Genomic DNA, 23,579 nt, shown 5'->3' on the forward strand with positions numbered 1-23,579 from the left:
GTTATTAAAAATGTGTCCATAAGTCAGCCATCCAAGGTGGTTACTTTTCTGGCATTAGAATCTGTTTTATTGGGCCAACGCGTTTCTCGGGGAGACCTGCTTCATCAGGGCCTCGGATTTTTATTAAAACATACTGGAACATGCATAAGTACATATAAATCGACAAATATTGAATAATGTATATCATTGTCCTTAAACGCAAAACAATACGATGTATATTATATCCACCATGAACTGTCAAGGAAGATGGATGAGGTCCATATATCTAATCAAGTATTAATATTTCTCCAGTATATTTACCATTGTATAGCAACTTGGGCATATAGCATGTCGCCAACAAGGCAGGGATGTATAAAAGACAAGACCTAGTCACCTGAAAAAAAAGAGTGAAAAGGGTGGCGGTAAAGCCAGGCCTGTGGGGAAAAGCCCAGAACTTCAAGGGGTTGTTTGTCAATCTAAATGAGGAAATTCATAAATTGAATCGTAGATCTAATAAGGAGGAACATAAAGAAACAGAAGGGAGAAGCAAGGATGGGTCAGAAATGAAAGAATGTGGGGGGGGGGGGGAAGGGTGAGGACAAGGATTGGGGGGGAAGAAAAAAGGGAGGGGGTGGTAAAATATCCTGACCTATTGCCCTTTCTGTTCAGATGTCGGAATGCATAGCCGCTCTTATGTGAAAAGTTTATTTTTGTGTTTTTTAGGTTTACCGGCCCTCTTAACCTGGCTGTTGTGGTAGAATGGACTCGTATGACTCAACCTGGGAGGAAGATGATGGCAGTGTGGAGCAAGAATGGTCTACAAATAACGTCAAAGTCAGGAAGAATATCCGGGTACGCAAAGTCACTCTGAAGAAGTCTGTGTTAAGCAGCTGTGGACCAACACAGCTCCTCCTTCAATATCTTTTTCTTGTCCTCTTGCTGACTTCTTGTCACCCAGGATGGGTCTTTATTAGGACATGGATAACACCACAAATGTGCCATTGCTCCTCTTTTAGGTCAACAGTCTAGGGGCAGGTAGGTGACCAAAGTGCCCATCTTTTTCATGATCACCTTTCAGATGGGTGGGTGCCATTACATCCTCGGGTGGGGAAGGGTGTTGACACGAAAGACAACTGCAGCTTAGGTAGATGGTTACACCGAAGTGTTGTTCAATGGGTGTTGTGTAATCTACTTGTAGTGGATTGTTTGCTGTCCTGTGTGCCGCTTGCTCTTCCCTTTCTGTCTTTAGCAATATTTGCAGTAAATCTGTTGTCTTTATACACCTTAGGCACCATTGACAGCCAGAAGGCAGCAAAATGGAAAACCTGTAAAGCCCAGATACTAGGTCATTTGATGTCCTAACTGGGGAAAACAAGTTGTAGGTACTTTAACTAGGACAGAGGGCATTGATGGTGAACCACCCCATGTCCTTCTTGCTTTTGGGCCTGACCCTATAGTGGTAGTTTGTCCACTGTTCTTGGCTAATGTGGGGCAGTAGGGTTGGGCTGGGGGGTGGCAGAAGAAGACTTTGTGGCCATAGACATTACCATTCTGACTTGGGTGAACTGGTCATGTATGTATGACACCATACTGTAAAGGCCAAGGGTATCCAATATAATGTTAGCTTTTATACTGCTCAGGTGAGTCTTTCGAGCAAGATCTTCGAAGCAGTCCCCATGGCACCAAGTTATACACTTTCTAATCTGTTCAGGGGGGGAATTAGGATCAGTGATAACATGAAAAATCTGGGGATCTGAATATTATTATATTGGCAAAGCAGAATCCCTCTAACTGTTGTACCTCTTCTTTATAGTACACCTATATGGATTCTTCAGCTGCACGGGATATGCAGAAATACAGACATGGGTACCGGCATTCAGGTCCCAGTTACCACGTTAACCTGGTAAGCGTCTCCAAAACTTTGTCTATGAAATAAAATTGGTGTTAAAAGGAACCTGTCATTACATAAAACATGGGTGCTCAACCTGTGGCCCTCCAGCTGTTGCAGAACTACAAGTCCCATGAGGCATTGCAAGGCTGACAGTTACAGGCATAACTCCCAAAGGCAGAGGCATGATGGGACTTAGTAGTTCTGACACAGGCTGAGGGCCACAGGTTTAGCACCCATGACCTAAAACCTGCAGCCTGCTGATGCCAACCTCTTTCTGAGTATCCTAGTAGCCTATCTTGTCACATCTCCTCCCTCCAAGCCCAAATCTTCCCCCCTTTCAGTATAAATCCCCAAAACTCCTTCTTATACATTTTCTCTTACCCCCCCTTCTGGTATAAATCCTGCCCAAACCCCTCCCTTTTAGACACCAATTCTCTTATTCCCCCCCCCCCCCCCACAAACACAAATCCTACTTGGGGCCTCCCCCCAATAAACTTGTTTTCCCCTATACAAATCCTCTTAATACCTCTCAGCATGAATCTCCCCTCTCCCTCCTTGTTTAGCACAACTCCTCTTATTCCTGCACCCAGCACAGACTGCAGACACCAGAAACTCAGTGCAGGATCTCCTTCTTCCCAGGCTCCTTCTCCTGTCAGAGCAGCCTGCTATGCTGTGACTTGTAGTGCCCTCTGTGGGGGACTGAAGATTCCTCAGTCCCCACACAGTCTAGGGCATTACAAATCCCAGCATAGGAGGCTGCCATATCTCAGTCCTCCACAAGGAGCACTAAAAGTTCCACCAGAGCGGGCTGCCACCACTCCTCCACACACAGCATGGGGAGATCGCAGCCTTTCCCCCCCTTCCATACACTTATTCCCAGGCTGCCATACACCGCACTCCTCCCCACTCTCCTCTTACATTAGTGTTCTCCTGGCGGTCCCCCTCTGGAGTCTGGGCAGCATATCTCACTGCAGGGTGGGGCAGCGGACGGGATTTCCCAGAGTAAGATTCAGTGAACGCTACGGTCAGTCGTCCGCCCCTGGTCAGAAGACAAGTCCCGGTGCAGCACACAAGGCTGCAGATCACTTAGTCAGCGGCTAAGCATTCACTAGGGTTGGTGTCACCTGGTGCAGTAAAACATGGGGTCACCCCCACCTCAATATTTACCAATTATCCAATACAACATCTGAAGTGCAGCAGTCAGGATGAGTGCCGCGTTCACATCAGAGTCCTCCCTTACTCCAAAGTCCCAAGTAGTGATGGGCCGAATGCCCCCCTGTTCAGTTCGTACCAGAACATCTCGAACAGGGGAAATGTTCTAGTGAACATGCAAACTCTATTAAAGTCTATGGAACACGAACATGAAAAATCAAAAGTCCTCATTTTAAAAGGCTTCTATGCAAGTTATTGCCATAAAAAGTGTATGGGGACCCAGGTACTGCCCTGGGGGACATGTATCAATGCAAAAATAATGTTTTAAAACAATTGTTTTTACAGGAGCAGTGATTTTAATGATGCTTAAAGTGAAACAATAAAAATGAAAAATTCCTATAAATATCGTGCCTGGGGGGGTCACCTTAATGTGCCTGTAAAGTGGCATAGCTGTATGGAGCCAGCTGCGCCAATTCTGACATTTCTAAAGGAAAAAATGTTGTTTAAACTTGCTCGCGGCTGTCGGCTGTAATGTATTGTCAGCACTCGGCAATACAGATCAAAAACCTGAAAAAGACGGCATGGGGTGTCTCCCCCCTAGTGTATACCAGACCCTTATCCAAACAGGGGGGGGGAGCGAGTGCCCCCCCCTCCTGAACTATACCAGGCCGCTTACCCTCAACATGAGGAGGGTGCTTTGGGGTGCCCCCCAAAGCACCTTGTCCCCATGTTGATGAGGACAAGGTCCTCTTCCTGACAACCCTGTGGTTGTGGGTGGAGGGCTTATTGGAATCTGGAAGCCCCCTTTTAACAAGATCCCGTCCCCCCCCCCCCCCCCCCAATGTGAATGGGTACACCGTACCACCACTTAAATACAGGGCACTTTCACCCCCTTCCTGCCCAAACCAATTTTTGGCTTTCAGTGCTCATTGGCATCTATGGGAAATATTGGTCAGCTTGGCATGGCACTGCTTCCCGTCTTAAACATTGGCGTCTATGGGAAATATTGGACAGCTTGGTATAGCACTGCTCACAAACTTTAAGTGTCAGTGACCCAAAACTTGAGGAGCACTACACTGACTGCACGAAACTGACTCCTGAAAGTGCCCCTTTACATCAGAGTTCGGTTGCCCCAAGTACTAGATTGGGGAAAGTCCAGTGGTAGTGTAGAGCTCACTCCAGGCTGGTCTCTGCAGGCTCAGACAGCGGCAATCATCCAACCAGATGGATTTGGCTCCCGCAGTGCTTTAAACTTACCACCCACACCCCTTCCTCAGGCTCAGCACTATCCAGGGATTAGAGTATGGGTGGGGCAGATACAGAGGGGAGGGGTGGGGGGGAGGAGGAACAAATCAATATGTCTCCTCTCTTGTCCCGTCTCTGCAGGAAAGGGGGGGAGGGGGAGTGTGCTGGCTTGGCCTTCCCGCCAGCTTCTTATGACTGACGTTTTGGCAACCCTGTTCAGGCACAATATCCATGGTGCTAGGTGCTGCCTGGGTGTTCAGCCTCCCCAAGCACCCACCTAGTTTCGGCCATGAGCTGTCCCAAATGCTCCAGCTGGGGCAGTTTGGAAGTACTGTATGTACAACCAATCCTTCTGCAGAGCAGCCCCCGCCGCCTGTGAGCACTTTGCATTTTTGTTACTCCATGTGCAAAGTGTGGGGGGGTGGGGGGCACACCCTGCACACATGGATTATAAGCCACTGGCTGTCAGTGGTTACTCATCTGAGAGGCAAAAATTGCTATTGCTCATGATACCTCTAGCAACCTCCTGGAGGAATCCTGGGGTTCATTGGAACCCTGGTCAAGAAAGATTGATCTAGAGGTATGTCGGGGATACTTTCTTTCTCAAATTTGAAGACATCCATAGATTGCTTTTACCAAACATTTACTAGGAAATTTAAACGGGTGCGCTGCTTTAAATAACCCTTTTTGGCTTTTTTTTTTCTTTTCTTGTAGGAAGAAATGCCCAATCTACGTTTTTACCGAAATGAGATAATGTTCAAACCTAATGGTAAGTACCAAGATGAGAGGTTTTCTCACTTGATGTAACTTTAGATTTTGCAAAAGAACAGATCCCTAAATATAGTGTAGCACCCTCCTAGGTAGGTGCTAGTGAGAGAGTATAGAGTTCTGTGTGCTTACCAGAGGGGTTGCAGGTAAATCTATATTGCTCTTTGTCTACCAGAGAGCAGGATCTATTAGTGAGGTCTGCTCATTGTGCTCAGTATGCGATTCATTCAGTCTGAAGAGTGTTTCACGCTGGCCCAATAGGGAGGCATGTTGGACAGTGGGAGGAAACAAGACGAATCGGTGCATAGACTTTTGATACAGTCCTAATGATTGGTGGGGGCAGGTTGCCTCAGTGCATGCTGGGATACTGTAAAAAAGCCACGAGCACATGTGCTTGGGGTCTTTCATTGGAGAGCTGATTTACGGAGGGAGGGGGCGACTGCCTCCTCCTCTGTAGAGGTGCCATGCAGTCGCAGGAGGTCGTCCTGAGGGCCAGAGGATCTGTTGAGAGGAGCTCAACCCAGAGGTCCAGGGAAGCTGACTGAGAGGGGAGACCCTGTAGCTGCAGTACCATGAGTACAGGGGCTTGTGTCAAGGGGCCTGACCTGAGTGGGGCCACCCCTGCTCATAGGATAGTCACTGGACGGGTGTTGGCAGAAAGAGGATGCTAGGGAGAGCATCCTTAAGATAAGATACTGTTCACCAAGTCATCTTGAGAGAAAGCAAGAGACTTAATCCCTATTCGTCTAAGGTGGCAGGATGAATTGACAGCCTTGCTGTTCGCTACCTAGAAATGTAGCAGTGAAGATGGAAGTGCTCAACTACTGTAAATAGTTAAATTGGAGAATCCCACTATTCCTTCTCCTATCCCCATTACAACAATAAACCACAAAAAAAACAATACCCCTGGACTGTTCGTTAAAGTGAAGAGCCAAGAAGAGTAAGAATTGCATTTGCTTATAGCCGTGTGTTGGTAACCAGGGGGACCTGCAGAGGTGGATATTCAGCAGTCCTTACGGGGGCAGTGCTACAATAGCAAGCTACACGATATGCAAGTCTAAATTTTTGCTGAAAAAAAAAAAGTTTTGGACCCACACCTTACACTTCCCAAACACCACCAAACTATCATTAGAGAAGCTTAGGAGTTGAAGCTTAACTTTTATTAGAAGTCATACTTTGGATACCATTTCAGTGATCTGTGGATCTGATTATTTTCAAATGCGGTTTTTACCCTCACAAATGCTTTGCAACAGCTTGCTGTATATGCTGCCTTATGTAAGCTAAAACCTGGGTGACCAAGGCCTTAAAGGCTAATTCCACCTATACCAAGACCTTAAAGAGGAGGTCCAGCCCCCCATTAAACAATTGTCAGCAGCTACTAATACTATAGCTGCTGACTTTTTTAATACCTGTCCCGGAATCCAGCAATGTCACTATCCCAGCCGATGTTTCCATCGGCTCTCGGGTGCTGCCACCACCATTGCCTGTAAGGGAAACAGGCAATGAAGCCTTGTGGTTTCACAGTCGGTTTCCTACTGCGCATGCACGAAGCACACTGTGCTTTGCGAATGTGGCAACGGAGGGGGGCAGGAAGTAGATAAGTGGAGCTTCCACTTTTGGGTGGAACTCCGTTTAAAGATGAATTCCCAACAACCTCCCCACTCCTCCGGTCTACACAGTAAGTATCTGCTATACCGTTCGACCACCCACAGGGCCAGCCCTACCTATAGGCGAGGAAGGCGCTGGCCTAGAGCGCACTTCAGTCAGGGCGGCGCCATACCTCCCAACAGTCCCAGATTGGGTGGGACTTTCCCACATTTCAAGCTTTGTCCTGCACAGCCGCAGGGAGAGGGAGTGGAGTTGTCAAATCGAATGCTCAGATGTCGGATGGGCGGGGCCGATATGCAGGGCTCTGCCCCTTTGTCCCGTGCATAGACAAAATAGTCGGCGTTTATACATTGATGGGTGGGGAAGAAGGTGGCAAGGGGCAAGACCAACCACTGCATGTGCACCCACAGCTGTGCATAATTTAGGTCGATTATACACTGCTGTGGGTGCACATGCAGTAGTTGGTCCTGCCACCTTTGTCCCCCCCCCCCACCAATGTATAAAAGCTGGCTGCTTTGTCTATGTACGGGGCAAAGGGGCAGATCCATGCCTATCGGCCCACCCATCCCCGACATTAGAGGTTGGATTTGACAGCTACATTCCTTGCGGCTGTACGCCCACGCCTGATGGTTTGCCCACCAATCCTACGCCCACGCCTGATGGTTTGCCCACCAATCCTTGGCTGTACTGGATGGACGGTCACACTGCTGCTTGTCCTGCTAGGCTGCATGTATGTTATCTGATGCCGCCATTCTTGCCTCGACTCCTGTATGCTGCTAACCAAGACTTTAGAAGAGAGCTGTGCTATGTTTAATTTTGTGTCTTTGCAATTTAACGCACCCCTGAACCTTGCACCCTGTGCAAAACGCACTCCTGAACCATGCACTCTGTACGTAACGCACCCGCGAATCCTTCCACACTTGGCATACTGCACTCTTCCGCAGTTTGTGTAAAACCATTTTGTAATGGAAGCTTTTTATTCTTTTTTGTACTTGGGATTGTGTCAGTGAGACTCCAGCTTGTGGCACACCAATCAAAGCTTTTTTTAGAAGTGCAAGGAAGTGTTGTGTTTTTTTTTTTTTTTTAACCACACCCCTTCACCCCCTCCCACTCTTAAGCATTTGGCCTCACCCATTTTGTCCCTTCCTCCCGCAAGTGTCCCTCATTCTGAAGTTCAAAAGTTGGGGAGTTATGGCCGCATGTTTGTTTTGGGGCCCAAGGCAGCTGGGCTGCTTCTTGGGCCAGCACCACTCACCTGGGCCCTGACCTCTCTGCACCAGCCTCAATGTCCTGTGCTGTGTCCTATTGTCTCCCCCTCCACACTAGCCTATTGTCCCTCCCCCGGGAACCCTCTGGTGCGGCCTGTTGTGGATGGGGAGGGATGGTGCAGATGGGAGTGCAGAGGTACAGCTACTGTTGGTGAACCAGCGAGGGATACCAAGGAGCGGCTGGGTGGGCAGCGCCCCAAAGGAATACTCTGTGTCCGGTGCTAGCGAGAGCCTAATGATGAAGCCTGGAGAGGTAAGGAGGATCCACCGATATACATTGTACTGGGGTTGGGGGGGGTTGTGTAATGGTTAGGTAGGCCAGTGTAGTCGTCTGTGTAATGGTTAGATAGGTCAGTGTAGAGGTCAGGTGGGTGACTGTGAGGATCAGGTAGGTCTGTGTAGTCTCCAGCTCCACCGTATACATGGACAGGGCAAGGGGGGTGGAGCCAGGGGAGGCAAAATGAGGTTTCGCCTAGGGCAGTGGTGGCGAACCTTGGCACCCCAGATGTTTTAGAAATCTACACTTCCCATGATGCTCATGCACTTTGCCTTGTAGTTGAGCATCATGGGGAAATGTAGTTCCAAAACATCTGGGGTGCCAAGGTTTGACATCACTGGTCTAGCGTGTCAAAAATCCTTGCACCAGCCCTGGCCACCCATATCTACCAGTGTACCAAACTATACCTGTGGAAGGAGTTTAAAAGTGTACAGATCGGTACACTGGAAGACGTGGGCAGCGTAGAATTATCATTAAATACGTGCAGTGAGGACCATAAGAGCAGGGAGGTTAGTGGAAATTAATATTTAAGGTGTATTCTTTTTAATTCAGCTTGGACAGTATAGGTTTATGTAAACCAAGTTTACCTGTTAGACCTTGTTCGCACAGGCTTCAGCTTGTATAAGGGCTTTTGCAAAGCTTTCGGCAAGTGTTTGTAAAGCTTTTGGCAAGCTTCCAGTAGTTGAAGCCTTTAAAGAACTTTTCAGTTCCAGTTTGGGAACGGTAAGCACAGATTGCGATAGGAGTGCTGACTTTCACTTTAGGCAAGCTGCACTTCCCACAAGCTTCAAGTAGTGATGACGCTTAGGCCTCATGTACACTGCTAGGCCTCATGTACACTGCTAGGCCTCATGTACACTGCTACTTGTAAACGGAAGTTTAGGAGCAGTTGGGCGTTTTTTTTCAGAAGCCCCTGAACCCTCCTCTATGTTATCTTATCTGTCCATGTACACAGTCGTTTAGTTATTTAGAGGCAGTTGAGTTCAGTGTCGTTTTTTGGAAAAATTATTTGCGTTCAGGATGTTCAGAACGTGTGTTTACTGGCGTTTTAACCACTTGCCGACCGCTCACTGTGCCTCTACTGCGGCACAGTGGCTCGTTATCGTCCAGCGACTTAGACCTACGTCGCTGGACTCCTCCCCCTGTAGGCGGCGCGCTCCCGCTGTTTTCATTCACAGCGGGAGTCGGGCCAGGGGAGGAGCGGCGGCGATCACCGCTGCTCTTCCCCGATCGACGGGGAATCTAGTTTGGAGATCCGCCCGCTTGTGTAAACAGAGCGGGCGGATCTCCTAAGTGACAGGGAGTGACAGATCGGAGTGTTCAGCATAGCTGGACATCCGATCTGTCCCTGGCTCACACAGTCACCTCCCCCACACACACGTCAGTAAGCACCAGGCATACATTAACCCCTCCCTCTCCAATAAAATTAACCCCTTCCCTGCCAGTGTCATTTTTACAGTAACAGTGCATATATATAGCACTGATTACTGCAGTAATGTCACTGGTACCCCCAAAAGTGTCAATGTCAGTCAAGGGTCCGATCTGTCCGCCGCACTGTCGCAGTCCCGCAAAAAAAAACGCAGATCGCCGCCATTACTCTTTAAAAAAAAAAAAACACCAAAAATGACAAATCTTTCCCTTAGTTAGTAAACGCAATAACTTTTGCGCAAACCAATCAAAATACGCTTATTGGGATTTTTTTTTTTTTTTTTTTACCAAACATAGGTAGCAGAAAACAAATTGGCCAAAAATTTTAAAAAAATTTGATTTTTACATTTTTTTTCATATAAAAAAAATGTTAAAAATATTAATTTTTCAAAATAAACGTTTTTTTTTTTTTTTTGTTTATAGCGCAAAAAGTAAAAATCGTGATCAAATGCCACCAAAAGAAAGCTCTGTGGGGGAAAAAAAGGACGTAAATTTCGTTTGGGTACGGCGTCGCACGACCACGCAATTGTCAGTTATAGTCGCACAGCGCCGAATCGCAAAAAGTGGCCTGGACGTAAGCCAGCAAAATCCTCCGGTGGTAAAGTGGTTAAACGCAAAACGCGGTCACCCGCGTTTAGCGCTTGCCTTTTTACTGTTTAAAGGGGAATGATTTTTTGACCTCTAAAAACGGATCTGAGCGCAAACGCCCGCTAAATGCGGCATGCAAACGTGACACAACAGACCTTTTTTAACGTCCTTTATATAGCTGTTAAATTCCAGCGTTCAAAGGACTTTGAAAACGTCCCGTGTACATTAAGCCTTACTGAAGCCTACAGCAGCTTGTTTAATGTGGCAATGAACACTCCTGTTAAAGCAGAACTTAACCCAAAAGGGGAAGTCTGCTTATTTACATCCTCTCCCCTGGTTTTGTCAGGTACCTGCTCCAACTTCCAGTCAGATCACCACTGTGATCCGAGTGGAAGTTTTGGGCCCACTTTTTGCCCCACATCCTTCTGGGACACATCACAGGTCCTGGAACCAATCGCAATCGCTGGATGTGAAGTTGCAAGGCTTCACTGCCGGTTTCCCTTAGTCAAGATGCCGGTGCCTGGACCCCAAGCCAATTTGAAGAATTGGCTCGGGTGAGGACAACACTAGATCCTTGGGCAGGTAAGTGTCCTTCTAGTGAAAGTCGGCAATAAAAATGTTTGTAGCTGCCGAATTTAAATTTTTTGGGGGGGAAACTAGAGCTCCACTTTAAGATCTGTTTTTAACATTCCAAAACAGGAGCTAAACTGTGTTTTAAAGGCTTCAACAAAGCTTGCCAAAATGCCTGAAAAAGCTTTGTCAAAGCTTAAGCTACACAGTACACGCCTCTCACATACAAGCAGTCGACAAGGCTTAAAGTATAACTAAAGGCAAAATTTTGGGTGGAGAGGGATTGGAACTCCTGTCAGTTTTTAGTGCTGTCTGTGCCCCCGTTAAGGGGATTCACCCTCTCTTTTGCTCATGTTGAGTTTGCCATTATCATTTGAAAGAAAATCCCAAATTTTGGGTTGTCCCAAGAAAAGTAATAGAGGGGAAATCTTCCAATGGGGACACAAGTTCTGGTGACCTGGGGGTCCCCAAAGAATGATAATAAAAAAAGGACCACGCCCAAATGGTAAAATTATCCTTAACCCTTACTGCTGCTATCGAATTGATGGACCTCAATCAACATAAAATACTAAAGATGACAGCGCTGTATGAGGGTATGTGCAAAGCTGTGATCAAACCAACACTGTGCTACTATGTGATATATCCCCATTAAACCCTTGTGGTGTCCCGCAAAAAAAATTGCAGATCGCCGCCATTACTCTTTAGACAGCGCTGTATGAGGGTATGTGCAAAGCTGTGATCAAACCAACACTGTGGTACTATGTGATATATCCCCATTAAACCCTTGTGGTGTCTACACAATTTTGCAATGTTGCTAATCAAGATAAAACTTTGTATCGTAAATTAAACACGACATAATCTTCTAACATTCCAATGTGCAGCTCCTGTAAAAATGTGTATCAAAACTATAAAGATAAAAATGTTCTCAAAATCATTGTCAAAAAAAAAAAAGAAAAGCTCTCAAATCACATCAAGTCACGCATAACAAAATCCATGTATTGTATAATCCCAAATAGTGTCCAAGTTGCAGTATGATGATTTTGCTCTCCTCTTCTTTTATTCTACCACTACACCATGTGCATAATCCACCTCTTATGACCAAAATCACTCACCAACAGTAATGGCTGGTAATGTTATAAACCAGCAAACAGGCGTTTTCCCTTTGTAGGGTGCAATCGTCTGAAAAAAACCTCAGCATAGTGTAAAACCCTTCTTTCAAACAGATCTTCAATTTATTAAAACACGATGCAGTCACATTTAAAGTGTCTCCATCGACAAAGGTTTACAGGCATAAGGGAATACACACGTTAGCTCTGACTCTCCTGATACCATGAGCGAACACCCGATCCAACATGATGGCGATGCCTCCATACACTCGCCCTACGCACGTTTCGTCATTGGACGTCTTATCAGGGCAGTCCGTGTTGGTTTGATCACATCTTTTCAAATACCCTTACACAGCGCTCTTTATTATTTTAGGTTGATTGAGGTCCCCCAAAGAATACCCTTATTTTGCAGGGATTTCCTGCACTTCCTGTTCAGCTATGGGATAGGAAGTGGCAGGAAATCTCCACAATGGGAAACAGATGCCAAAAATAAATAAATAAAACTGACAGGGGTTACGCTATCTAGGCAAAAATTTTTGCCTATAGTTCTACTTTGTAGAAGTGTATGTTAGACCCCATTCACACTAGCACGACTTGTCAGGCGACTTGGTCGCCTGATAAGTCGCGGTGGGTCGTCTGCCATTGATTAGCACAGGACCCGTTCTAATAGGAGCGACACAAGTCACTCTTACTTAGAGAAAGGGTCCTGTACAACTTTGGAGCGACCTGCATTGACTTCAATGATATGAAGTCCGCGCTGTGCACCGTGACTTCACAGGTCGCCCCAGCAAGTCGCGTCGCCCCTGTCTGAACGGGGTCTAAAGGTCTTTAGTTGTTTGTTTTTATTGAAAAAAAAAAAAAAAAAATGTTATACTTTTTCCTCTGTGCAGTTGGTTTTGCACAGGGCAGCCCGGATCCTCCTCTTCTCGGGTCTCTCTTTGGCTCTCCTGGCCCCTCCCTCCCTTTGAGTGCCCCCACAGCAAGCAGCTTCCCCCAAATGGCTTCTCACAAACTGCAAACAGGACTTCTTATGGCTTTCTTTCAACAATGGCTTTCTTCTTCTCACTCTTCCATAAAGGCCAGATTTGTGGAGTGCATGACTAAGGCCCCTTTCACACAGGGAGTCCATCAGGCGGACTCAGTTTTTCTCAGCGGGGATCGATTCGCCGATTTCCCCCGCTGAGCAGGCGGATGGCAGCTCTGTCTCTGCGCTGTGTACGGAGACAGAGCTGTCAGGTTACCGCTGTTCTCTATGGGGGAATCGGATGAGAACAGACCGTCTGTCCATCTCATCCGATCTGATCCACCAGACGGATGGAAAATAGGGTTTCCATCCGTCCGGATTTGACGGATCGGATCAGATGTCAGTGGACATGTCTGCGTGGATCTGAACGAATGCCCCATGCATCTCTATGGAGCATTCGTTCAGATCCACCTGAAAAACTGACAGGCGGATCTGAATGGTCGGCCTATGTGAAAAGGGCCTAATAGTTGTTTTGTGGACAGATTCTGCCACCTGAGCAGGGGTATGCAAAATGATTCACATCTACACAGGTTGAACTGGATGGACTATTGTCTTTATTCAACCTCAACTACTATGTAAGCTGTGGCTCTCTGCAGCTCCTCCAGAGTTACCATGGGCTTCTTGGCTGCTTCTCTGATTAATGCTCTCCTTGCCTGGCCTGTCAGTTTAGGTGGACGGCCATGTCTTGGTAGGTTTTCACTTGTGCCATACTTTTTCCATTTTGGAATGGATTGAGCAGTATTCCATGAAAAGTTCAAAACTTGGTATATTATTTTATAACCCAACCCTGCTTTAACCACTTGCCGACCGCTCACGTTGAGCCTACTGCGGCAAAGTGGCTCTCCTGGGTCCAGCGACGTAGACCTACGTCGCTGGATCCCACCCCCTCTTGGCGGCACGCACCCGCTGTATTCGGACACAGCGGGAGTCAGGCCAGTGGAGGAGAGGCGGTGATCACCGCTGCTCTTCCCCGATCGTCGAGGAAAGAGTGAGGAAATCCGCCTGCTTGTGTAAACAAAGCGGGCGGATCTCCTATGTGACAGGCAGTGACATAGCTGAACCTGCGATCTGTGGCACAGAACACACACACACACACGTCAGTAAGCATGAGGCACACATTTAACCCCTTGATCACCGATAGAGTTAACCCCTTCCCTGCCAGTGTCATTACTACAGTAACAGTGCATATTTATAGCACTGATTACTGTAGTAATGTCACTGGTCCCCCCCAAAAGTGTGAAAAATGTCAGGGGTCCGATCTGTCCACCGCAACATCTCAGTCCCGCAAAAAAAAATCGCAGATTGCCGCCATTACTAGTAAAAAAAATAAACCATAAAAAGGACAAATCTTTCCCTAAACTTTGCACAATATTGAGAACTTCTAGCCGTGTTGAATGCGGCAAGGCCGCTGCTTCACCTTGCCACTGAAGTGAAGTACTTGAAAGGCAAACTACTTGGTAATTTACTCTTCAGGGTTTTACTTGGCACCCCCCTTCTCTCTAACTGTGTGCACTGACCTTCCGTCCACTGACCTCACTGGAGTGGTCTCCTTCCTGGGCAGACCCCTTGGCAAGCCCCCTGGTACTCAAACACTGTTTTTCCCCAGGTAGCTCTGCCCTCAGCTCCACTGTCAGTTTCTCCAGGACCTTCAAGGCTCAGATCCACACCTGGCTCACTAGGCCGACTGCCTGTGACCACTTTCCTCAGCATGCAGAAGGAGAGACAGCCGTCACCCTCCTCCTGGGATTCTGCTACCCGCCAAAGACACCCTGCCTCATGTGTTCTCCGCTCTTATGGTCAATCCCAGGATGCACTGCGATGGTGCCCTCCCACTGGGTCGCCTACAAAACTTGTGCATCATTGGCCAGGTTTTCTCCACCGTCCAACAGGCCTCCCTATTGGATGTAGTGGGGACACTCCCGTAGGCCAGATGAATGCACACGGAGCACAGAGCAGGCCTAACTAAAGATCAGGCTCCCCTGATAAGAAGAGCAGATAAATGCTTTTGTTCTAGCACCTACAATATCTAGGAGGGTGCTACAAATACTTTTTCAATGCCCTGTATTTCTGTATCATTCTCAGGTTGTCACATTGAAGACTTCCTTAATGCAGGGAAAAAGGATTATGAGATGCTAGAGGACAACCATAACTACATCCAATGGTAAGTGTAACAACGTTTCTGATCTACCACTATGCAAGTCTCTTGGAATACAAACTCTTCTGTTTTCTGGGTCTTGAAGGGGAAGCTTCCTGTTGGGAAGCTTTCCCAACAGTTCCTGTCCCAATGACACCAAAGGAAGGGATGGTAAACTTTCCCAGTGGTGACACAGAAAGCAGTTAAATCGGATAGTGGCTTCAATCCACTCTCCCTTTACTCAGGGGAAAAAATGAAATAGATTTTCTAGAGCTCTAACCGATATAAACCTCTTGTATTTCAGGCTCTTTCCACTTCAAGAACGTGGCGTTAACCCACATGCCACTCCTCTACACAAAAAAGAGATTCAGGTAGTAGAAACCCTACTCTAACTGTATATAATAGAGCAGCGAGAGTGTAGTCCGATAACTTGATTCAATTCATTGCCTTATTTTGCTGGAATATTGGCTATAGTTGTATCTGTAATTTTAATATTCTATGTAGTTATTCACTTCACTGTGATGCCTTTTTGGTCAGTGAGGTCAAAAATTGCATTGAGAGACAAAAACTAAGAATGTGGGTAGATGGGGTTTAAACTCTTATTCTACTGTAGAGCTACCAGCAGGCTTTTGCAGGGTTGCCCCAGAGTTCAGTGTTTCCTGGAAAATGAATAAAAATACACTTGGGCACCTCTAGGAAACTCTATTTAACTACTGTAGTTAAACAGGTTTATTGTACTTTTGGGCAAAATGGGAAACCATATTCAGTGCATCCCGGTCAAATATGCACATTTACCCATGTTTTATCCCATTAAAAATACAGCAGGTAAGAAAAATATTTGTTGATCCTGTTAGAAACCCACTGAGCACCTAACTTCCTGTTGTGAGAAGACCAAATTGCCTCTGCGCCACTGAAATTCCAGGCAGTGTTGTCAGCCCCCCCTAAGTTATCTCCTGCTGGACTGCATAACTGCCCATTGGTTTCTTTCCCAGGAACACTATGCTGCTGCCTCCTCTTCCAAGAGCATATCTGCACACTGTAAGAAAGGGGCTCAAAGGAGATGTAGTTTTGGTGGCTTGCTCATGTAGCACCCTCCCCTAGATAGGCTGGTAGTGAAATTTCGTTTTTCCATTGTAGTGAATAGGGCAATGGATTGTGTAGGTCTGCTCAGGATTTCTTGAGCTGAGGGTCTGATTACTTCTCCTTGCCTCTGAAAGACGTTTCCAGAACAAAGGGCTAGGAGATTTAAATGATCAGTTAAATATTTATCATGCCCCAGTCAATCCCTGAAAGGAGGCTTCTAGAAGGTGGGTGGAGAGGTGAATAGGGGGTTCTTTTCCCTCAAGGGAGGGTTCCAGGCTCCTAGGGGGCTTTTACTCCTCGGAGATAACCAGAGAGATAAGAAATTACAGTCTGGGCCTCAGCAGCTGCTGGGATGAAGGCCTTAGGGTGATGGCCTGAGGATTATATTTGTTGGAGGCAACTGGTCCCATCACTCCTTGGCAAATGGAAGAAGAAATGGAAGCCATGACAGATTTTATCTTCCTAGGCTCCAAGTTCACGGCAGATGGTGACTGTAGCCATGAAATTAAGAGCTGCTTGCTTCTTGGGAGGAAAACAATGGCAAACCTAGAGGACACCCTACCGGCAAAGTGCCGTATAGTCAAAGCTATAGTATGCCCAGTAGTAACTTATGGCTTTGAAAGTTGGACCATAAAGAAGGCTGAATGCCGAAGAATTAATGCTTCTGAACTATTGTGTTGGAGAAGACTCTTGAAAGTCTTTTGGACGGCAAGATGATCAAACCAATCAATCCTGAAGGAAATTCACCCCGAATATTTACTGGAAGGACAGATCCTGAATCTGAAATTCGAATACTTTGGCCACCTAATGCGAAGAGAGGACTCATTGGAAAAGACCCTGATGCTGGGAAATGGAATGAAAAAGAAGAGGACGACCGAACACAAGATGGATAGAGCTCTGGGAGGTAGTGGAGGACAGAAAAGCCTGGTGTTCTATGGTCCATGAGGTCACGAAGAGTTAGACATGACAGAACAACAAATGCACTGAAGTCCTGGGTCTGAATAAAGGACCTACTTAATCTCCTTCACTAAGGATCTACCTGTGGATGCTGGTTGGCAAACGGCTCCTGGCACGCTGAGCTTGTTGGGAACTGATACCTGTGCAAGTGCTATAAGGGGAACTAAGTTCCAGAAGAGGCTTTATGTACTGATGCTGTGTGGTCCTAGATCTACTGGCCATTTCCTGCTAACTCCAGAAAAACTGCAATTTGGACATTAGAGAGAAGTTTGTGCTCCTATTTTGTCTGTTGATCATTTTGGAGTATCATGTGACCCAGAAACCCTCTCCTGTTAAAAATCTTCAGCAATAAATTCTAAGACATCCCTGAGCCTGAATTGCCGGTGTGCGTGGCACTGAGCTTGTGTGACTGGCAGCCTCTATACTGTTGGAGGAACCTGGGCATATGTTAAGTGGCCAATTCGGAGATGAGCACTACACCCATATCAATAGGAATTGAACTAGAGCACCTTGCTGATCCCTTCTAACAGCAGTATTCCTTGCAAGAAATTTACAAGCCTGGTGATGTCACAGGAAGTGACAAAAGCTGTTCCTTATCACAGGGATTAGGTAAAAGAAATAAGTATCCTAGGACATACTCTACAGAGGGTTATGGGGGGAACCAATGGTGCTTTTCCACTGCATGGAACCTAACGGTTCGGCTTGCTTTTGTGCTTTTCCACTGCTGGTACCGCATGGTATGGTGTAGGAACGGTACGGTACGGCGGCGCTTTTCCACTGCATGGAACCGAACGGTACGGCTCTCAAAAACAGTACCACCTCGATTGTGGTTCCAAGAGTACCATACCCGGTACCATATGCCACAATCCTTTGCATGCAGTCACTACTAGCCACTGATTGGTCAGAGAATCCCACCCACCCTGTTGTTATCCCACCCACTTAACTTTAGTACTACTTTAGTGGAAAAGCAAACCATACCAAACCGTTCCAACACCGTACCATGCGGTACCAGCAGTGGAAAAGCAAACCGGGCTGAGTAGAGCCAAGCCGGTACTTGCAGTGGAAAAGTGCCACAAGTTTGGTGTAGTTCCTCTTTGTCCTGCTTCGGATTATATTTTTTTACATTACATTTATACTGTTCATTGTAACTGTCATGACTGTCCCCTAGGAAATGAAGAAAGACAGAAGAGTCAAGAGGAATCTCCTTGAGGCGTATAAGCTCATGTTAGGATTCTACGGTCTGCATCTAGAAAACGAGGAGACTGGCGAAGTCTGCAGAGCGAGGAATTGGGAAGAAAGATATATGAATTTGAACAAGTGAGCAGCTTTCATTGCAGTTTCATACGAGTTGAGATGAGCAATAAGGATTGTTAGCCTTAGATATGACCCAAGAGATTTGCACCTCATTCGGTCGTAGTGAGACAAGAAGCTTTTGGCTTTGACCTTTTTAATAATTTAGACAACTTATGCCTCGTACACACGCAACGATTATCGGCCGACCGATCGTCCGACTTTTGTCCAGAGTTGTTTTGATGGTTGGAATGTGCCTAGACTGCACACAAATTTTCTCGCCCAACAAAAATCTACTTCAGAAGTGATGTCATGTGCTGGTTTACTTTCCGTGTTTTTTTTTCTTCTCTGAGCATGCCCAGTCTTGCTCATCAGATTTTTGTACTGACTGACGGAAAATCGGCCGTGTGTTGACGGCCAACAAAAATTTTATAGCCTGCACACCAGATTTTTTTCGGCCGAAAAGTCGTAGTCGGTTGTCGAAAGCATCATACTAACAAGCCGAAAATCGGCCGATCGGACGTTGGCCGAAAATTCCCGGCCAATAATCAATGTGTGTGTACGAGGCATTATGCTACACAGAAGTTGGCTGCTTTTACGTTTTAAACTCAGTGGAAATGCATATAAGTGAGCTGGTTTGCTTGCCATCGATCCATCGAGTTCTGTGATTTACAAAGCAAATCCAGCTTGATCACCAATGAACTCATCTCTCGCCTTATTTTTCTCCTGCCTTCTTCTCCTCCTGTTCTGTATCGGTACATGTGCACTCACATACCTGCTTGGTTTCTAGCGCTGTCTTTCCCAGCCTGTGATCTACAGCAGTGGTCCCCAACCTTTTTTAGCATCTGGGCCTCGCTGCGTGGAAGAAAAATTATGCCAAGGCCCGGGGGTGGGGAGTTGATGTGGTTTTTCGCAGGCAGTTTGCTGGGACAATGGCTGGTGTTGGCGCTTCAGTCATCCCAGCACCGTGATTGATATGGTGTCAGGATGATTGAAGCGTATTTATTTCTATTCCATTGTAATAAAACCATTTCAATTTATAACGGCCCGGTGGTTGAGGACCCCCGATCTACAGTACAGGAGATATAAAAATATATATTAATCCTGCGAGCTACTTACTCAAACAGACGAGCTAAGCTGCTGGCCCTGATCACAATCCCCTGTATGTGCTAAATTAACTCAACATACACTGTAATTCTGCGCTAATGGTGCTTAATATGATAAATTGTCAGAACCTCTTTGTTCGAAAATATACAAATAGTTGGTGCTAATTATACATGATTGCAAGTGTCAAATGTCATAATAGGCCAAATGATATATCACAAATATATTCAATATAATCAAACTAAAGCAATCAAAAAAAAAAAAAAATATAGTGCAATCCAAAAAATATATATATTTGTCATGACATCACTTCCAGGTACTCGGCGGCAAATTAAAAAAAAATGTGAGCATTCAAAACAGCCAAACTTGGCGTTTTGAATGCTTTTAAGTGCAGAGGAGGGGTTTGGGGTCTTTTAGACCCCCAGATCCCTCCACCACAGTACCTGTGAGGGGAAAAAATAAATAAAAATTTAAATGTCCGAAAATATCGGCCGATATCCAATGACCAAAATATTGGTATTGGCACTAAAACAACGATATCGGTTGATCACTACTGTAAACCTCAGACATTAAATAACAAAGGAAATGCTTCTAGAAGTATGTACTTGTCTCAATCCAGAGTATAAGTGTTGTTTTATGTCCTGCTATCAGCCTAAATCACTTCCGTTAAGTTTTCCTGACACCAAGAGAAAAAAGGTGACGGAGCAGGGAGCTCCAGTACACAGCCTGTTATTGATAGTCTCAGCTCTTTTCCTGTGTGTTGTGTGAATGGGGGTGTCTCTCATTCCTCCAATCAGCTCACTGAGTGTAACTTCAGTTCCTTGAAAGACTAAAGGGAAAAAAAAAAAGACTAGGTCAGACTTTAGAGGCAAGTTGGACTCTCCCATTTATATAAAATCCATATTTTATACAGTAGACATAAACCTATAATATACAGTAGACATAACCTATAAAAAGAAGGAAATATACATGAAAAAATATCCCCTAAAAACATGTATTCATATATGCACACCGGGTCATTCTGGACCCCGTGCTTTATGTGAGTTATTATTGCATAGTTGCAGGTAAGTGAGCTCCTGTGTGGCAACGGGTTTTGCTGATCTGCTTCTTCAGGACACTCAATGGGGACTAAACACATACGTGTTAATATTTTGGACAAGGTGAATATATATGTCTTTGTATATTGCATTCAGTGTACCTACAATTATGTGGGTTGCTAGTTGTAAAATGTATGCAATAAAATGACCTGTTCCCTGTTTATTCCCCATTGTGTGTCCTGAAAAAGATCAGCAAAATGCGTTTTTTTATATTTTTTGTCTATAAATAAAATATGGATTTTATATAAATTTGGTAGTCCAACTTGCCTTTAAAATCTGACTTGGTGACCTTTTTTGTTTTCTTTGCCTTCAAGTATATTTACGGATGTTGCAAGGGAGTGATTAAAGTAATTACACTGTAACTTCAGTTCCCTGCACCCTGCTTTTCAGAGCAGAGAGATCCTATGTCAATTCTGCACTTTGAATATAGGGGAAAGACAGCTGGACAGTAGATAAACAGGTACAACTTGTGTAGTATTTTGTTTGAACTCGGTTTATCCTCTGAGGCTAGTCACTGCAATGGGTATATAATATAAAAGGGTTTTAAGCTAATTTTAAATGTAATTTTATGTGTCTTCAGCAATAGCCAGCCCCCTCTGCTTTTCTGATGATCACTACCTTTATGCTTTTTAAAGTACTGCAGATGTAATTAATAATCACTGTTGCATGCCATGCATTACTATGCTTGGTGGAACAATGGCTTCAACAGAGGTTGTCACAGAATTTGCCTCTAAAGTCTCAAGAGCAGGGGTCTCCAAACTATGGCCCTCCAGTTGTTCAGGAACTACAATTCCCATCATGCCTAGTCATGTCTGTGAATGTCAGAGTTTTACAATGCCTCATGGGTTGTGTAGTTCCACAACAGCTGGAGGGCCGTAGTTTAGAGGCAATCCTCTAGAGCAGAGATCCTTAAAGTCCAACCACATGGATTTGTGATTTTTCAGCTTGGATTTCATGTCATGCAGATCTCTCATGGGATCTTTAACGACTTTAGCCCCAGAGGATTTGGCTGCTCAATGACCAGGCCCTATTTTGCGATTCGGCACTGCGTGACTTTAACAGACAATTGCGCGGTCTTGCGACGCTGTACCCAAACGTAATTGACGTCCTTTTTTTTTTTTTTCCCCACAAATAGAGCTTTCTTTTGGTGGTATTTGATCACCTGTGCGATTTTTTTTTTTTTTTTTTTTTTTTTTTTTTTTTTTTTTTTTTTTTTTTTTTTTCCCGCTATAAACAAAAAAATAGCGACAATTTTGAAATATACACAAACAATATTTTTCACATTCTTTTATTTACTACAGTAATCGGTGCTAAAAATATGCACTGTTACTGTAAATATGACACTGGCAGGGAAGGGGTTAACTGTACTGGTGATTAAGGGGTTAAATGTGTCCCTAGGAACGTGATTCTAACTGTCAGGGGGCGTGGCTTGTAACTGTCAGGGGGCGTGGCTTGTATAGTAATCACAGAGACATACGATCCTATATAGCAGGATCAAATGGCCTCTGTGATGACTTCAGGGAGAATGACAGACGGCTGTGTTTACATCAGCCGTCTGTCCTTCTCTCTCTCTGCTGCGGGAGATCGCGAGTGGCCGGTGCCCATTGGAGCCGCCGGTCACACGCGCTGGCTCCCCAGCTAACGAGCAAGGGGCGGAAGCGTGCCGCCGGTGGCGCGCTCGCCCCGTAGAGTCTCCTGAGCGAGCGACGTAGTACTACGTCACTTTGCCCTTTGCCCAGGAGCGCCTGACTGCCGCAGTAAATGTGCAGTGGGTGGGGCGGAAGTGGTTAAAGGAGTGGGCATATCCAATATTTTTATTTATTTATTTTTTTATTTATTTATTTTTTTACTTATTTATTTTTTTTACTTATTTATTTTTTTTACTTATTTATTTTTTTTACTTATTTATTTTTTTTTCTCCCTCTCCTTCTTCTTTTTTTTTTTTTTTTTTTTTTTTTATTTAGTCGCACTCATAATAATCTGCGGATCACCCGAATCTTGAAGTGCTTGGGAGAACTGGGATTTCAACACTTCCAAGCTCCACTGGTCCAGTTTTTCTTGAAGGAAACCCTGTGTGAAGGCCAATTAAAGAATGTAAAAAGGAGCGTATTAGACTATTTCATGTTCTCCGTAAAGGACAGGAGACAACGTCAAGAGTTGGTGCGCTTTGCCTGGAAACATTATGAACCGCAAAGCAGGTTTGTCTGGGGACCGGTAGACTTGCTGAGATATGATCAAGAGGCGCTGAAGGGACGCAAAAGAGCAAACTCTGAGAGCATCCGGGAAGAAGATGAGAGACCCCAAAAAATCAAGAAAAATTATCAAGATGATGTGATGGAATATGGGACTATAAAGACGAGCGGATTTGTCAGAAGCTTGCAAACAATAATGAGGAGTGTGAGAGGAAAAAAAAGTCAAAATGTCATGAAGAAACGTAGGGAGGTAGAACCCCTGCAAAATAAACCTGTTACCAGCGAGGAAACAATAACCTCACAGGGTAAAAATAAAAAGAGTAGTGAATGTTTAAATTGCACCATGTCATAACAAAATTAATATATTTTTTTTTTTGTTGTCGCATCAGTTCTTGGCTTTTCCAGACTGGTTTTTCTATTTGTCAATGGGTTTCCTTTGCTGTTTTTGCAGTCACACTGCGATCCTCTTCTAGTGCAAGGGTCAGCAACCTTTTTCCACCTAAGGGCCGGATTCAATGTATGTAAATGCATGACGGGCCGCATTCACCTGTTAATAAAGGAAGATAATAATATTCCTAATATAATAATAACAGTAAAGGTTTACCTCGCTTTTTTTTTTTTAGCTGCTTCACAAATACAAAGCCAGTTCACCCTGAGGGAGCATGTGGCTAGGGATATGGATTTTACTGCCCCCTCTCCCATCCTGGCACCCAAGGGTGGTTGATGCCAACTAGCATGGTCTGGAGATTGGGTTTCTACTAGTGATCGACCGATATCGGGTTTTCTATTGCCGATACCGATATTTTGGCCATTGCATA

At 45.3% G+C, this 23,579-nt stretch overlaps 1 pseudogene across 1 annotated transcript; it reads left to right on the top strand.

Annotated features, from left to right (window-relative positions):
* Nucleotides 1–738: 738 nt before the first annotated feature.
* Nucleotides 739–23,113, top strand: LOC309567488 (opioid growth factor receptor-like; annotated as a pseudogene). The gene is made up of 8 exons (XR_014226121.1): nt 739–831; nt 1,268–1,324; nt 1,793–1,882; nt 4,982–5,036; nt 14,987–15,065; nt 15,343–15,409; nt 18,247–18,395; nt 22,534–23,113. The product of XR_014226121.1 is annotated as an opioid growth factor receptor-like (transcript).
* The last annotated feature ends 466 nt before the right edge of the window (nt 23,114–23,579 follow it).

Source organism: Pelophylax lessonae, assembly GCF_965119305.1.
Source record: "Pelophylax lessonae genome assembly, chromosome: 11".
NCBI lineage: Eukaryota > Metazoa > Chordata > Amphibia > Anura > Ranidae > Pelophylax > Pelophylax lessonae.